The sequence below is a fragment of the Globicephala melas genome, chromosome 8 (genome assembly GCF_963455315.2).
Source record: "Globicephala melas chromosome 8, mGloMel1.2, whole genome shotgun sequence".
Taxonomy (NCBI): Eukaryota; Metazoa; Chordata; class Mammalia; order Artiodactyla; family Delphinidae; genus Globicephala; species Globicephala melas.
In genome coordinates this window covers 53,188,585-53,204,492 of record NC_083321.1, presented here as the reverse complement: position 1 = coordinate 53,204,492, position 15,908 = coordinate 53,188,585, and positions in this window count along the sequence as shown.

The following is a 15,908-nucleotide window of genomic DNA, read 5'->3' as shown; positions in this document are numbered from 1 at the left end:
GCCATCACACTCATGCTCACAGTGGCCCACTCTTCCTCCAAGGCCCAAGTAAATGGTCCCCTCCTCCAGGAAGTCTTCCCTGACCACCCCCAGCCTGGGCCAGTGGCCTCTTCTGAGTTCCCACGGCCTCTGTGTCCCTCTCCCACTTTGCACTGAGCCAAGGTGCTATAGAGGTTTGTGTTGTGTCTGTGTCTGCCTCACCCTCCCCCCCACCACTGCCCAGTCTGGGGCCTCCTCATGGACTGGGACCAGCCCAATTCACCCATGGGGCTCCAGGGTCCAGCAGAGTCACCCTAGGGGCTGAGTACATGTCTTGGAAATGTTGGATTTTGGGGTGTCATTCGGACCTTAACCAGGACAAGCAAATGGGGAAACCAGACCAAGGCCCCAGAATACCTCTCAGAAAGGGTGGTCATAATAATGTAACTGCTACCTGTTATTGTGCCCCTACTATGTGCTATTCCAAACACATTGTCTAGAGTCAGCTTCACAGCAGGCCCAGGTGGGTGTTGTTATCTCCATCCAACAGGTCAGAAAAGTGAGGCTCTGAGAAGGGAGGCCACTTGGGCCAGATCTCACAGTAAGTTCATAGCAGTGCAGGGCTGGGAGCCCAGGTGTGTCTGACACCAAACCCCTTCTCACACGTCCTCACTCTGGCTAAGCACGGGGAGAGCATGTGGAAGACTGAAGGCTGTTTCTGGCTCAGGACAGGAGACCCAACTGGGCCCCTGACTCAGTGGGCCTGCCGCTGGCCAGTGCCAGGCCTGCAGGGAAGCTCTGTACCTTTCCGGCTGGTCAGGGGGTGGGCAACCCAGGGGCCATGGAGAGCTGCTCCCTGGGCTGTTCCTCCCTGGCAAGGTCGGGGCTCTAAGCATTCGGCTAAGCCAGGCCCTTACTCAGGTGTGGCGGGGTGGACCCTCACTGGTGTGAATCCCAGAAACTCGGAGCTCTTAGTGTCCCAGGATCTCACTGTGTTCAGAGATTCAGAGCCATAAAACCTTGGTACCTTGGACTTTTGGAGTCAATATCCTCAAACCATTGCATTGGAAGCCCTGTAGAGGCCCCCTGAGCCAGTAGCAAACCCAAAGAATTTAAAAGGCCCAGGTATTGATCTGTGGGTGTCAAAACGCTTGTCACCCGCAGGATTCCTGACCTGAGCCACACTCCTTCTCCCTCCCTCCTACGGGGGCGGCAGTCCCAGACTGGGAAAGCCCTAGAGATGGAAACTCCCCAGGGATGATAGTACCAGCCGCTTTGAGGAGGCTCCTGGACCAAGTGTGGGAGGCCAGCTGGAGACACGGGAGAGACAGGGCCTGGGGAGAGAGACAAGAAGGCGGCAGAAAGGAAACAGGAACTCTTGAAAAGAGGGAGAGATTAGCCTGGTGGGAAAGGAGAGAATGGGCAGATAAGGCCCCCCGGGGAGGCCAGGTCAGGCCAGCGAAGCAGGGACTGGGCCCAGCCTGAGCGGCCTGACGGTTTATTGTTCCTGAGGTCATGGAGACCAGCTGCCAGGTTACACAGACCAGACCTCCAGCAGGATGCAGGCCCCAGCATGGGACCCCAGACCCAAGAGGGGCTGGCTGGGGCAAGGGGGAGTTTGGGGCTGGGAAACAGGAAGTCCAGCATCTTTTCTGCTCTCTTGCTGTGTGACTCAAGGCAGCCACTGGCCCTCTCTGGGCCTCTGCAGTGGTTGTCTCGTTTAATTCTCAAACGATTCTGAGGGGTAGTGTCCAGTATCTGTGTTTTATTGATGAGGAAACTGAGGTGCAGAGAGAGAAGCGATGGCCCAAGGTCACAGAGCCATAAGTGGCAGAGCAATGATTCAAGCCCTAGGCTGCCCGGCTCCAAGTCCATGATGGGCATTCCAGGGATGCAGGCGGCCTCTGGCTGAGTGAATAGTTGATTCTGAGCCATTGGAGTGGCAGCACAGGGCGTCACACAGAGGGAAGGAGAACAAGGCAAGACTGAGCGGTTCTTGACATCTGTCGCAGGGACTGGGGACTGTGGTCCAGGCACAGATGTCAGGTGCCTCATCCCCATGGCCATCGGGCCATAGATCCTTCCCTGTCCTCCCCAGCTGAGGAGCTCACCGTCAGCTGGGTGCCTGGACCCCCAGGAGCCGCCTGTGTGTTGAGGTGAGGGGGTGAAGTACACGTGTCCCCCTTCAGTGGGCCCCCAGCTCCCAGTTAGTGCAGAAGAGATGGCTGAAGTCAGATGACAGGCAGAATCCTGGGGGCTTTGGGGACTGGGGGGCGGGAAAGCCCACTTCTCTCAGGGTGTCGGGGTAAGGAGTGGAAAGTCTGAAAGACTACTCAGAGGAGGTGCCACGTGCACTGGGTCTGGAAGGTGAGTAGGATTTCAGGAGATGGAGAAGGAGGCGAAGGGGAGGGTCTGCAGGGTTTGCTTGGAGGAGGCCAAGAAGTGGGGTGTGGCAGCACAGGTCCAACCCAGGCTCCCCCCGGCCCCAGGTGGGAACGTCGGAGCTAGGTGTCTAAGACCACCCCACCGGGTGCTAGCTGCCAGCTGGTCTGTGCACCACCTGCCCACCAGGCCCCCGCCCACCCTCAGAGATGGCTGGCTTCAGGCAGAGCGATTTAACAGCTCCACGTTTAACAGGTCCCTTTGCTCCCGTAGACCAAACCAACATCCGCTCGGCTCCCCAGACCTGTGGCTGCTGAAGACTCTCCTCATGGGACCCTTGGTCCCCATTGCCTCACCTGCTGGGCTCCCTCGGGGGCCCAGACGGGGGCGCTGAAGGGTTGGGGCAGGGGCAGAGCGCAAGGAGATGGCAGATCACACAACCGTCCCAGACAGGCTGGCAGTGGGGATGGGGCTTGTGAGAGGCGCAGACCCCAGTGCTCCTGGACAGGGGCATGGCTGCAGTTAGAGCCCAGTGTTTATTTCGTGTCTCCAGCATCTTTGCATCCATAGAAGCTTGCCGTCCCAAGGGGGCTGTGGAGCGGGAAGCTGGCTGAGAGGCGCCGGGACAGCAGCCTTTTAGGCTGCGTTTGAAGGCGCCTTCTGACTCAAGATTCTGGTTCACTTTTCTTAGATTCTGAAACTCCATCCAGGCCATTCCACAGTCCTGGGAGTTCAGGACCCAAGACTGGAGGACACTAAGTGTCTAGCGTGTCTAGAATCTGAAGAATCCCAAACTGTATGGCATTTGCTTTCCTCCACCTGAAGTGGGAGCATCATGGTGGTTTTTCTAGTTTTACATCATTCCTCCCCCACCCCACCCCATTTCTCCTCCCCCAAGAAGTGTCCTCACTTCTGACCCCAGCGGGGTAGGAATCCTGCTTGCTGCAGACCCTGGTTCTACTCAGCATTGCCCTGGCCATTTCTGGGTGAAAGGACGGGCAGCCTGGTCACCATCTGACCACCTCCTGGGACAGGCCGCTCGTCTGGGTGGTTTCCCCGCAGGTCTGTGATGGGCTCATTCTCGGTGCTCCAGGTGACATCCACCAGCAGCCCCCCTGCTCCTTGGGTGTCAGTTTGGGGGCCATTGCCCTCCTGGGAGTTGCTGTCCTTCCTTTCTGCTGCCCCCGATGGCTCCTGTCCCCACAAACAGAGACCCATTGTCACACACACACACACCACACACACACACCCAGGGATGGGGACCTGCCTGTCCTCAGGAATGGGGCATGGATGACTGCCCTCCACACTCCCTGTCCCAGCAAAGCCCAGGCTGGGTCTAAATCCATTTCTGGAGCAAAAGAAAACAGACACCCACTACCTCTTGCACACACACAGCTTACCTCCCACCTGACACACATATACCCCGACACACCAGAGACACCGCACTACCCTCTCTCTCTGTCTCTCCAGAGCACACATGAAATGTGCAAACTCTGCAGGGAGGCTGCATGGTGTAGCAGGTAGGGGCGTGGCCCGTTAGAGGCACAGAGCCAGGGGTTCATCCCTGTCACTGCCCCTTACAAGCTGAGTGACCTTGGACAAGTTTCAGATCCCAAGACTCCATTTCCTCAGCTGAAAATGGAGGTGAACCCAGGCCTCTCCCGACCTCTCAGGGTAAAACACTGAGCACCACACCGGGCTGGATCATCCAGCCAGCGCTTGGCCAGTGGTCCCTATTACGCACTCCATCTTTCCTCCCTGAAGCTTCCCTGGGCTTGCACTCTGTGCCCTGGGCTGTGCTGAGTGCTGGGGACACAGGAAAACCAGTTCCGGCTCACCTGCCAGGGATGAGGGAACCCTCGGAAGGCAGACTCTGCCACTGGAGGGGCAGGGAACACTGCTGTGGTTAGCACGCTTTGCTGTCGGCCAGATCTGACTGATTCCTGTCTCTGCCCTCACTGGCTGTGTGGCCTGGGATAAGCTACTTAAGCTTAAAGAGTCTCTGTTTGTTCATCTGTAAAGTAGCATGAATAACAACACCCACCTCTTTGGATTGTTGTGAAGCTCAAACTAGATAATGGACATCAAGCACTTGGCAGATAGATAGAGTTATTCATTGGTAGCCATTGTTCTTAAATCATAATTCAATCACTTAGTCAGTCAACAAACCTCCACGGAGCACTGCATTGAGCCAGGCTCTGCTGGGCCCTGGGGAACCAGAGCTGAGACTAATATGGCTCCAGCCCTTCAAGTCCTCAGACATGACCAGGGGGGTCGGGGAAGGGGCAAAGTGGGCCAGGACCCCGGGACCAGGGGGTGAGGAGGGAATCAGGGTGGCCCTCCCAGCCCTCCTCCTTGGCCCTGCGCTGGATCTGCAAGGACAAGGAGCAGTGGCCACGTGGACTGGAGGACACCCAGTCAGGGGACAGCACCGCACAGAGGTGGGGAGGGCAGGGTCTCTTCCTTCAGGAGACACACTCTCAGGGGCCTTGGGGTTTACGCGAAAGCCCAACTCTTTGGGGGGCGGTGGGCAGCCCCCCAGGAGTCTGTGGGGAGGGACACACAGGAGTGAATCCGAGCTCCACCCTCACGCGCTGTTCCTTTGACAGCTGAGACAGTCTGGGGAGAGGGAGGGTTTGCCCAGCTCCTTGATGAAACCCTGGAACCCCTCATCCTCCCCCAGGAAACTGCGGGCCTCTGGGAGGGCCCTTCCTGACCATCTAGTCCCCCAGCCCCAGCTCCACACAGCACCCCCCTGGGGTCACCATCTTGTTCCCACTGTCTCCCCAGACCCTAAACCAGGCCTGACCCAGACACAGAGCAGGAGAACAAGGTCTGATAGGGTCGGGGATGCATATCAGACGGTCAGGCAGGTCCCCCAAGCTCTGAGGCTGGGGCTCAGGTCAGGCTGTAGGTGGGTGATGCCTGCCTGGCACACAGAGAGACGTGTGCCTTTTGGAGGACGCTGCCCACCTGGTGACTGGTGGGCACCCAGAGAGGCGGCCAGACTCCACCCTCCTCCAGGTTAACCCCATGCTACAGACGAGCAGTCCTATAGTTCCTTAAGGGCTCTCGACACCCAGTGGCTCTCCTGACCTGCACTAAGTGTGCTCCCACCCCACCTCGCTCATGCTCATGTCTCCTGCCCAGCACCCAGTGCGTGTGCCTTGGGGGTCATCCCCCAGAGCTCTCTGAGGACCCGGACTCATGGAGAGTTTGAGATGGAAGTTGCGGAACTCAGAGCCTCACACCCTGGGCCCTAGGACCTGGCTACTGGGGGGCCTGGACAGGGCGCCACCAGAAGGCATGGTGGTTTAGAATCAGACCCACAGACTCCCACCCCTTAGAATACGGAAACCTAGACTGAGCCCTACAGAGGGAAAGCGCACACAACCAGCACCCACTGTGGGCCTCCCACACACTGGGTGCTGCAGCACCCACGTATCCCTACAGCCTCACCTCTCACGGAGCCCTGGGAGTCGTCACACCATTGTTACCATAGAAACAACTTCCTTGGTGGCGACACTAGAGCCAGGCCAAGTCTCAGCCCCATCATTTCATTCCCGGGGGACCTGGGTCACCTTGTGTGCCTCGGTTTCTTCATCAGTAAAAATGGGGACAATCATAGTCGCCCCCTCTAGGGGATGCTGAGAGGAGTCGGTGAGGTCAAGGGCGTGGACAGCCCGTGGCAGAGACGATGTTTGCCGTGAAGATCGTGGTGCTGGGATTTGACACCTGGCTCTTCAGACCCGACTCCACCCTGGAAGCTGGTCCCATAATGGGTCCCCCACTCCTTGGGGAACAGTAAGCCTGGCCTCCTGCTCAGCACTGGCTACAGTTCTGGGCAGAGCAAGTGTTTACAAACGGCCGGTTTTTATGATTTGGCCGAGGGGAGGAGTGGCATTTGGAGATGTTTCATGTAAGCCTGACCCTCCCCCACCAAAATGCCACCCTGGTAAATAGAGGCCCTCCAAGACCTTCCATCCTTGGTACAGGACCTCCATCTGTGCTGTCACTGGGTCTTCCCAGCTCCCTGCTCAGAGAGATTGCCCTGGTGCCCTTCGCAGCTGCTCAATGAGGTATGCTCAGCGGCATGTGCCCTGTTGGGGGTGGGGTTCAGATAGGCCGTGGTCACTAGAGAGACAGAGGGGCCTTGGAAGTCAGCCTGTCCAACCCTCCTGCCCCCGCCCCCACTCTACAGATGGGGAGACTGAGGCCCAGAGGGGCAGGGCTGCGCCTGGTCCCACTGTGTCAGAGGCAGATTCCCTAGCCGCGCTCTGGCCTTTGACGGGGCCTGGGCTGAGCAGGGCCTGTTGTGATCCATCTCAGCCACCCTGCCCGCCTTGCCCCCCCGAAGGCAGAGTCCTCCCTCTCTGTGCACAGCCCCGGAAGCCAGAGCGGCCACACAGAGGAGGTCCTGGGTCCCGCCAGGCCCGGAAAGGACAAACTCAAATATTTAGTCTTTGCGGAAGGGAGCAGAGCTCAGATCCTGGCCCGGTGGCCCTTCGCCAGGCCCCATGCCAGGAGCCACACCACAGAGGGGCATGAGCTCCCCACCATATCCTAGGGCCCCCATTGCAAATATTTTTTTCCAAAAGCCTTGCCTGAAGTACTGTCATTCATTACTCCTCTGGGTTAAGGCATCATCTCTTCCCGCTAATGTTTCCTGAGATAGTAGCAGCAATACTAACAATAATGACAGCAGCTCACGCATCTACGGGGGGTACAGTTCACACAGGGCTTTCATATCCCCCAACACCTCTTAATAGCTCTGTAAGGTAGGGAATGTTATCGCCATTTTAGGTGGCAAACCTGAGCTCAGAGGGGTGTGGCTGCCCAGGGTCATGGAGGGCGGTAGGCCTCTGGACTCAGGTCCGGGTCTGACTGCAGAGTCCTGGTCCCGTGCCTGGGGAGCCATTGCTGCAGAGCTAGGGCTCAGATCAGCCTGCCCGAGGAGGGAGGCCTCCCCCCAGGGCTGGGCAGAGACCAGGCTTGCCCCAGGCTCCTCCCCTTTTCCTCTTCAGCCAGACCCTTGCCCTCACCCCTGTCCCCACAGGCCTCAAGCTGACTACAGTGTGAAGCCCAGATCTGGATTCTTGCCGGTCCACTGGGAGCCTCAGACTTACCCTCCCCTCATCGTCCCCCAGTGCTGAGCCCCTCTGGGTTCCCAGCTCCATGATTGTGAAGCCCCATCATTCCTCATCCCCTGTGTTAGAGATGCAGATTCTCAGGCCCCCGCCCCAGCTAGACAGAATCAGCACTCTGGGCATGGGGCCCAGCAAAGCGTGTCTTTAGCAAACCCTCCAGTGGTTCTGATGCTAGAGACTAAGAGCCACTGCTCTAGCATGCACATCCTACGTCTTCACTCTCCTGTATAACACCCTCCGTGGCTCCCCATTGCCTGCAGGGTAAGTCCTAGATCCTCAGCCTGGCATGGAGGCCCCTCTGACCTGGCCTCTGACACCCCTCTCCCGCCCCCTCGCCCAGCCTGCTCCTGTCGACACTCACACCCCCTCTGCTCCTTCCCCACCACTTCCCGAGCTCCACACTTCTCACACGTGCCACCTGCTTTCACTTCTCCAGGCCTGTGCCCATGCCATCCCTCCTGCTTGCCCACAGGCAGCCTGGAAACTCCTTTGATCCTGCCACACCTCTGTCTCTGGGAAGTGCCCCCTGGCCTCTCCAGGCAGAGAGGGCCCCAGACTGGTACCCGTAGCCCCTGGACTCCCTCTGGGACAGCGTTAGTCACCCTGTGTGGCCCTGCTGGTGTCAACATCCGCCTCCCCCAACTGGTCTGTTTCAATATTCATACCAGGCCTGGCCCGGGGGAGGCCTCAGTGAACACTGAGATGAAAAGAACAGCAAGAAGGTTTGGCCATAGTAATCAGAGCCTCATCTTCTAAGCTGAGCCTGGCCGGCTTAGGTCATCTCTGGGGACCAGGCCCTAGGCTGCCACACCACCCCTGCCTCACCATGGGCCCTGAACGGCCCCTGCCCCTTGGCCTTGCTCTCCCCATGTGTGGTGGAGTGGGGCAGAGGCAGCCCCTGAGTTCAGAGGGCCCTGGGTCAAGGTTGCAGTGCCCCTCACTCCAAGGCTCCAGTGCTGACCACTTGCTCCCCCCGTGCCCCCTGGAATGGCGACCACAGCACCTGCCTGAGTCCCTGCAGAGCCAGGGTGTCACCAAAAATCCCTCCCACCCTCCCTCTACCTCCCTATGGCCCATTTTACAGAATGGGAAAGTGAGGCTAGGGAAACAGGCTCTGGTGGCCAGATGAACCTGCTGAGGGTTCAAGTCAACCCTCACTGGCTCGTTAGGAGGAGGTAAGCTTTCCCCTCTCCCAGCCCTTTCCTCCTGTAACCAGATTCACCCTACCCTTCCCAGCTGACCCTGCTCTGGTGAACACAGCCAGGCCCGGCCCCCTGATTACTCCCCATGGGGTCCGACTCTCTTCCAACCTCTCACCTGCCCTGTGATCACCCAGACAGCCCACAGATTTCGGAAGGGGCCGAGCTAGGGAGAGGGGGAAGATCTGGGAAGGGGCTCATCTCCTCCTGGTTCTCAATGATCACTTCTTGAGGCCGAGCCCTGGACCACATGACTTCTGTCATCTTCTCTGGTCTCAAAGACAAATTGCTGGGCTGGAGGGTTTGTGCTTAGTTTCTCCAAATTACCCATTAATAATGGGTGGGTACACCCAGATGGATGGGAAGGTGAGCGCCTGAACAAATTGATATCTGGAAAAATCAATGCTCCCATGGATGGATGGATAGATGGTTTGATCGATGGCTGGACAGATGGATGCATCTGGTTGGATGTCCTTTAAGAGTCAGCCAAAGTCTCACCACCCCCAGGAAGCCTTTCTTGATCCTCTGACTGGGTCAGGGCCTCCATCAGGCCCCAATAGCCCCTGGGCTTTTCAGGGGGCTGGACACAGACTGGGCAGGGGTCTAGGTCACCTGTGTCCCCAAAACTCAACCCAGGACCTGTTCAGAGAGGCCCTCAGGGCAGTTCTGGACAATGAGTGGATCAGTTTCAGACACATAAGTGGTCCAGTCTGACAGGAGAGGGGCAGGAAGGGAAGCCTTGAGAGGTTAGCAGTGACCAACCATGAAGCTGCTCCTGCTGGGGATGGGAATGGTGGGTCGAGGAGGAAGGCAGTGTAGTTAAAGTCACTCCCGTTAATGCTTTTGGTGTACTTGCCCTGTGCCAGACATGTGCCAAACCCTTTACATACACCATTTTACTTAAACCTCCAAGCAGATACTATTGGCATCCCTGCTTCTCAAATGAAGGAGCTGAAGCAGCCCAGGGAGCTATCGTAAGTTGCTCAGGGTGACACAGCGAGGAACTGGAGAGCCAAGGTTTGCACTCAAAGAAGCTGTGCTGGGCTTCCCCGGTGGCGCAGTGGTTGAGAGTCCGCCTGCCGATGCAGGGGACACGGGTTCATGCCCCCGTCCGGGAAGATTCCACATGCCGCGGAGCGGCTGAGCCCGTGAGCCATGGCCGCTGAGCCTGCGCGTCCGGAGCCTGTGCTCCGCAACGGGAGAGGCCACAACAGTGAGAGGCCCGCGTACCGCAGAAAAAAAAAAAAAAAAAGAAGCCGTGCTGCGTTGTACTGTCTGAACACCAGGCTGGGTCCTGAGGGCAGCGGGGAGGCCTGGGGGCTTCGGAGCAGAGGAGGCGGGCGCTCCACATCTGTAGGAGGCTGTTATAAACGCGCCTTGCCAGCGGGAACAGGCACCTGCAGGGCAGCCGCATCAGCTCCTCCACGGAAGAAGCGAGGCTCCCAGGTCCAGAGGAGTGTGTGTCGTGCTCCCCCTTTCCCATCCTTCTCCCCTCCCCACGGTTTAGAGGAGTGTGTGTCGTGCTCCCCCTTTCCCATCCTTCTCCCCTCCCCACGGTTTAGAGGCTTCAGAGCATCTGCAGCTGGGAGTCCTCCAGCCCCAGCTGTACCGGGGCTCCAGAGGACCCTAGGAGCAGCTGCCGCCCCTGGAGCAGGACAGCCTCCCCCCAGAAGCCTCCTACACAGATGCCCTTCTCCTGTCTCCACACTGCTGTCCACCAACCCCACTCCCCCCACCCGCCCTCAGCCCTGAGTGCCTCTCCCTCGTTACTCCTCCCCTCAGCCTTCAAAGTCCCATAGTCCCCGGTTTGAATCCAGCAGCTCCTCGGCCAGTGACATCTCGCCTCTGAGTTCCCGTCTTCCCGAATATTGCTGAAATGTGATAACACAGGACCCGCTGCTGAGTGTGAAATGTGGTGTGTAAGTGACGGCACCTGACTCTCTCCGGCTCCTTCCCCTCTTCCCTCCGCCAGCTCAGCCACCGGCTAAATTACTCCTGAACTTAGTCTCTCCTGAACTGGTGTGCTATTTTTGTTGAGACAATGCGAAGTATTTAACTAATCGTTATTTCCTTTATTGCTGTGGTTAACAGGAAGTTCAGAGCTAAACCTCATCTTAATCACAGTCATTATATAGGTTACTACGTGGTTGATAAGTTTACTTCCTACTCTGTCTAAGGGATTTTAGTTAAGCCCTCTCTTGCATCCTTTCTTTTAAACTACCCCTTATCTTTAAAAAATTATGTGGAGAATACACTGTTATTTTTCAATTCTGCCATACGCAGCTCCCCACTGTCAGGCCCAACCTGCCCTGTACCTCCTCCCGGCCTGCTCCAATCTCCTCTCCAGCCATCCGGCCTCCTGGCTTTCCTGTGTTCATGTTCATGTTCGTGCCTGTCAGGCGTTCAGTTGTGGCCTGGACCAGAGAGCCTTCCCCTGCCATCTGGCAGATGCCAAACACTCATTCCAGGCCCAGGTCCCCCAGGATGATCCCCTGGCTTCTCCAACCTGCACCTTGCCTCTTCCAGAGTCCTACCTCCCTCCTCCCCTCCTCCTGCCCCATCCACGTTTACTGAGCATCTACTTTGTTCAGGCACTGTTCCAGGGATTCTTGAGTAAGCAAGAGCCAAAACCTCTACCCTCGTGGAACTGACATTCTAGTTGGGGAGAATGACAAAAAACAAATAAATCTTTTTGAAAAAAATCAAGTGATGGCTAATATTAAGGAGACAGTTAATAAAACAGCCTGATGAGGAGGGGACAGTTGGTGTTGGTGGCGAGGAAGATTCTATTTTATTTAGGTTGTCCAGGAAGACCTTACAATGAGGGTAGGGGTGAGGGAGCAAGCCACGTGGTCATGGGAATGAGTGTTCCAGGCAGCGGGGCCCTGGGGCCGGGGAGGCTGGAGTGGAAGGAGCCAGGGGGATGTGGCCAGAGAGGAAGTCAGGCTGAGGGAGCACGGGAGCCACGGCATGCTTGTGAGCAAGGGTGCACTATGACCCGTCCCGTGCTAGGCTCTGAGGTGGTTGCCTGACATCCAGCTTCTCACTTGATCCTCCTGGTAATTCTGTGATTTGAGACTGGTCTTCAGTCCCATTTCAAAGGCAGCAGAGGCCAAGAAAAAAAAGAGACCTGCCCGAGGTCACAAGGCACTGAAGCCCTTTCCCTTTCTCCTGAATCTGTGGCAGGCTGGCGGCCGGTGAGGAGAGGGGTGGAACATGCCCTGAGACTGCTTATTTTCCTCCAGCCTGTCCTCTCAGCATCTGCCCATAAATCACTCTGACACCCCGACGAGGGGGGCACAGACAGATTCAACAGCTCCTCCGTGGGTGAGCGCATCCCAGGCCCCTGCTCTTGTGGTTCTTGGCTCCGGATGTGGCCGCCCAGCCCAGGGCTCCAAATGCCAGGCACACAACAGCAGGGGAGTCGTGTTTGCCCTGGGCCAGCAAGGGGGTTCAGGAGAAAGGGGAGGACCCCACAGGGCCGAAGGATCTGGCCACCAGATGAAGGGCTGGAAATACTCAAGTCCTGCTGCCTGAAGATCTGGGTGAGACTCAGGCCGGTCCACTGGAGGGTGTGGAGGGCGAGTAGGGCCAGAAGCAGGGGAGTGGGGAGGGCCAGCCTCACAGCTGGGCGCCGCCCTCTCCCCGCGTTGCCCCCTCCCTGCCCAACGTGCTGAAAGCTCCCGGCTGTGCCGGTCTGGATTTGTTTCGGAGCTGGCATGGGAGCAAAGGCAGGCAGACAGAGGGAAGACCCCTCCTCCACCCTGACTGCCCCGCGCCCACTCACCCCCACTGGTGAGTCGCCAGCCCAAGAGCCATCCAAAGTTTCTTTTACTCAGAAGTGGGCTGGGGGACTTTTCGGAGGAGGCCTCGTGGCTTCCCACGGGCCCTGTGGAGGACAAGTGGCCCTTGCTTGACACACCTTGGGGATTCAAGGACCACCTGTCCTGTGCGGGGCTCTGAGCTGCAGTGGCACCAATGAGGCACCAGGCCCTCAAGGAGCGGCTGGTGACCAAGTAAAACGTACTTCCCAGCCTGCATTCAAGGCCATGGCAGTGGGCCTGCTGACTCGTCCCGGCACCCCGCCTGCCACCCCTGCCATGTGTCACCCCGTTGTTCTCCACACATGCCTTGGACTTGGGAACCACCATACCTGCTCAGAAGCCACCTGCCCACTCCACACCTCATTTCCAGTTGGGCGGTCCCTCGGCGTGGGGCAGGCCACATGTGGGAAGCAGCATCAATATATATATCAATATATATATGACTCAGTGTACACACTGACGCTGGCTCTGCCACCTACTAAACGGGGCAAGTCTCTAAACCTGTCTGAGCCTCAGCTGACGGATGGGACGCTTGTTACTAATCTTGTTCGGACATACAGGGTTTATATGAGTATAGGCTACTGAAGGTTCAGCGAAGGACTTGGCCTACCATTAGCAATCATCAATAATACAATAGCTCTAGCTCACAGGTGTAAACCCTGATGATCACAGGGTAAACCCTGCTCAAGTTCCTGCCAGCCGTCACCAGCCGGGGGCACCAGGAACTGAGGGTGCTCTCTGGATGCTGGGAGGGGAGGATCATGTAGCCCATGCTTCTCCTTTCCATCCTTAGGAAGATGAGGCCAAGGTAGGTCCCCGGCACAGTGTGGGTCCTTCCAGGATTCTAGAGTTCCAGGAGGGTGGGGATGATGTCTGCCCCACACCTGATTCCTCTTCCCTTCCACAGCTGAGGGCAATAAGAGTCTGATACCCAACACCTGCTTGTTCCTCAGGGCCTCTCCTATCCTGGCTGTGGGTCCCCAGGGTTTTCTCTGTAGCCCGAGTTTCTCCAGGACCCTGGCCTCTCCGCAAGGGGCAGAGCGGGCTGCTCCCGCAGCACCCCTCACGCCTCTGGAGGCCTGGCTCTGAGGCCCAAGGACTGGCTGTGAGATGGGGCCAGGCGGGGCAGGGGGAGCCTTGCCATCTCTAGGAGCCCTGCCTGCTCGGAGTTTGTGGGACCCTGACCCACATCGCAGTGGCGACACGGAGGGAGCTGCCCGAGCCAAGCTCTTCACGGCCTCAACTGTGTGGCCTTGGACCAAGTGCTGCCCTCTCTGGTCGTGGGAGGGCCAGCTTCACAGAACCATGGAGGAGTCCATCCAAGGTAAGTGAGGCTGAAGAAGGCTATGGGCCCCCTTGTTCAGTCGGAGCTGTTAGTCTGCTGGGGGCGGGTAACGCGGGAGGGCCCAGCAGGGACCTGAGGGGTACTGGCAGGGGCCTGTAGAAGGACTATCGGGGGATGGCAGGGGGTGGGCAAGAGGGCAGTGGGGGGGCATTGGAGGGTTGGCAGGTGGCCAGCCTCACCGCAGGCCTCCCCAGGGCCCCCTAATGGACCCCACAGAGGTTGCTTGTCAAGGCCTCTTGCTTAATTACCAAATCGTTCCCAGATCCCCTCCCGTGGTCTGACCTCCTCCCAGCCTGAGTCTGTTAGGAAACGTCAAGCTCGGCCCCGAGGTGGCCCTGGGAGGCAGAGTGTGGGCCGAGGGCCAGTACCAGGCTGGACCCCTCCGCCCTCCCCTCTGCCCAACACTGACACCAGGCTTCCTTTGCTCTCAGCAGGTGCCCTCGCTCCTGCACCCTCCCAAGACAGACTCACGCCTCCCCACGGGTCAGCCTCTCTGTGGAGGACCGGCTCTCTGCTGGCCAAGCCCACAGCCCCTCAGTCCTGCTGAGGTCCTGCTCTGAAGTGTACCACTCAGGGCCATGGGCTCTAGGTGCAGCCGGTCCCCCACCCACCGTTTGTGCTTCCCTTGCTCCCGGTGCACACTCGTATATGGGTGCACACCCACACCCACACACACGTGCACAGGCATCCGCACACATGCCCGCAGGTGCACACTCATATTCACACACATGCAGGATCCAGTGGGGCTGAGGAGGAGCTGGCATCTGCCCTCCAGGTGCACCGCAGCTGTTCATCAGGGCTTGGAAGGAGCCCCTGGCGTAGTGACCCCCAGGGAGATGAGGGCAGCCAAAGGTCACCCGACATTCCCACAGCCCCTCGCAGTGGCCGAGTGGAAGGAGCCAGGGGCCTGTCAACCCGTCAGCTGCCCTCTCCCATCTCCAGTTGAGGAAATGGGGCTCGGAGAGGCACAGGGACTTAGTGGGGGCCACATATAGGTGGCAGCTGGGGCTGGACTTCCTGCCCAGCCCTCATGGCCTGATCTGGGCCTCTCACCTCCCCACCCCTGCCTCACACCCATGCCTGCCTCACGCTCCCTGTCTGGAAGGAAGAGGACCCAGGGGGCCTTGGCCGCTGTCTCCAGACTGTAGGGGCCAGAGGGAGGCGCAGGGCACTTGGCTCTGTGGAGAAGACATGTTCAGCGAGAGCTGTCCCACGAGGGCAGGGGCTGCCACCAATTGCAGAGGGAGCTGCCCGTCCCTGGGGGTGTTCAAGCAGGGCTTGGAGGCTGCTGGGAGCTCATGGGGCGGGCCCAGTGACCACCAAGAGTCCTTCTAAGCAAGGCGCTTCCCTGTTCTGAGATTTTTGAGTGTTAGAGACCCCGAGGTGAGAATTCCTCAGAAGTTTGGATTAAATGCACACCCCTCCCCAGGCTCCCTCCGGGCCCCTGACTTAGGACTTTCTGAGCCTCTCGACTCCCCTCCGCCAAGCGCCAGAGCGCATAAGCAGACAGACCGGGACTCCAGTCTCTGCTCATCAATGACAGCTGATGACTTCGCCTTGTCAAGCCTTAGTGGCTCCACCTGTGAGATCAGGACCGTCATAAAGGCACCTGCCTCACGTCCTGGTTGTGGTGGGAATAAAGTGAGGGACCACACATGAAAGCCACTGTGAACCTGACCGGGAGCTGTGAAGTTGACTCTGGCTTGGAGGGCTCTGCAGGAAGAGCAGGCAGTGGGAGCGAAGGTTGGAGGGTCGGGGAGATAAAGGGCTGGGTGCGAGCAATGGCGGCATGCGGGCCGAGGCTGGGGGGCTTCGCATGCTGGCCCGAGGCCCCAGGACCTGAGTGACTGGACATGTGTTTCCCAGCGGGACGCCAGGCGGGCAACATCCATCACTGCCCGGGGCCTGCCAGCCCAGGCTCCAGCCACTGGAGCTGGCGGCGGATCAAAGGGCCTTGAGGGTGAGACCGACAGCTGGGCCAGGCCCACTGACCTCGCTGACCCCAGCTGGTGGCCCAGGCCTCGGAAAGTGG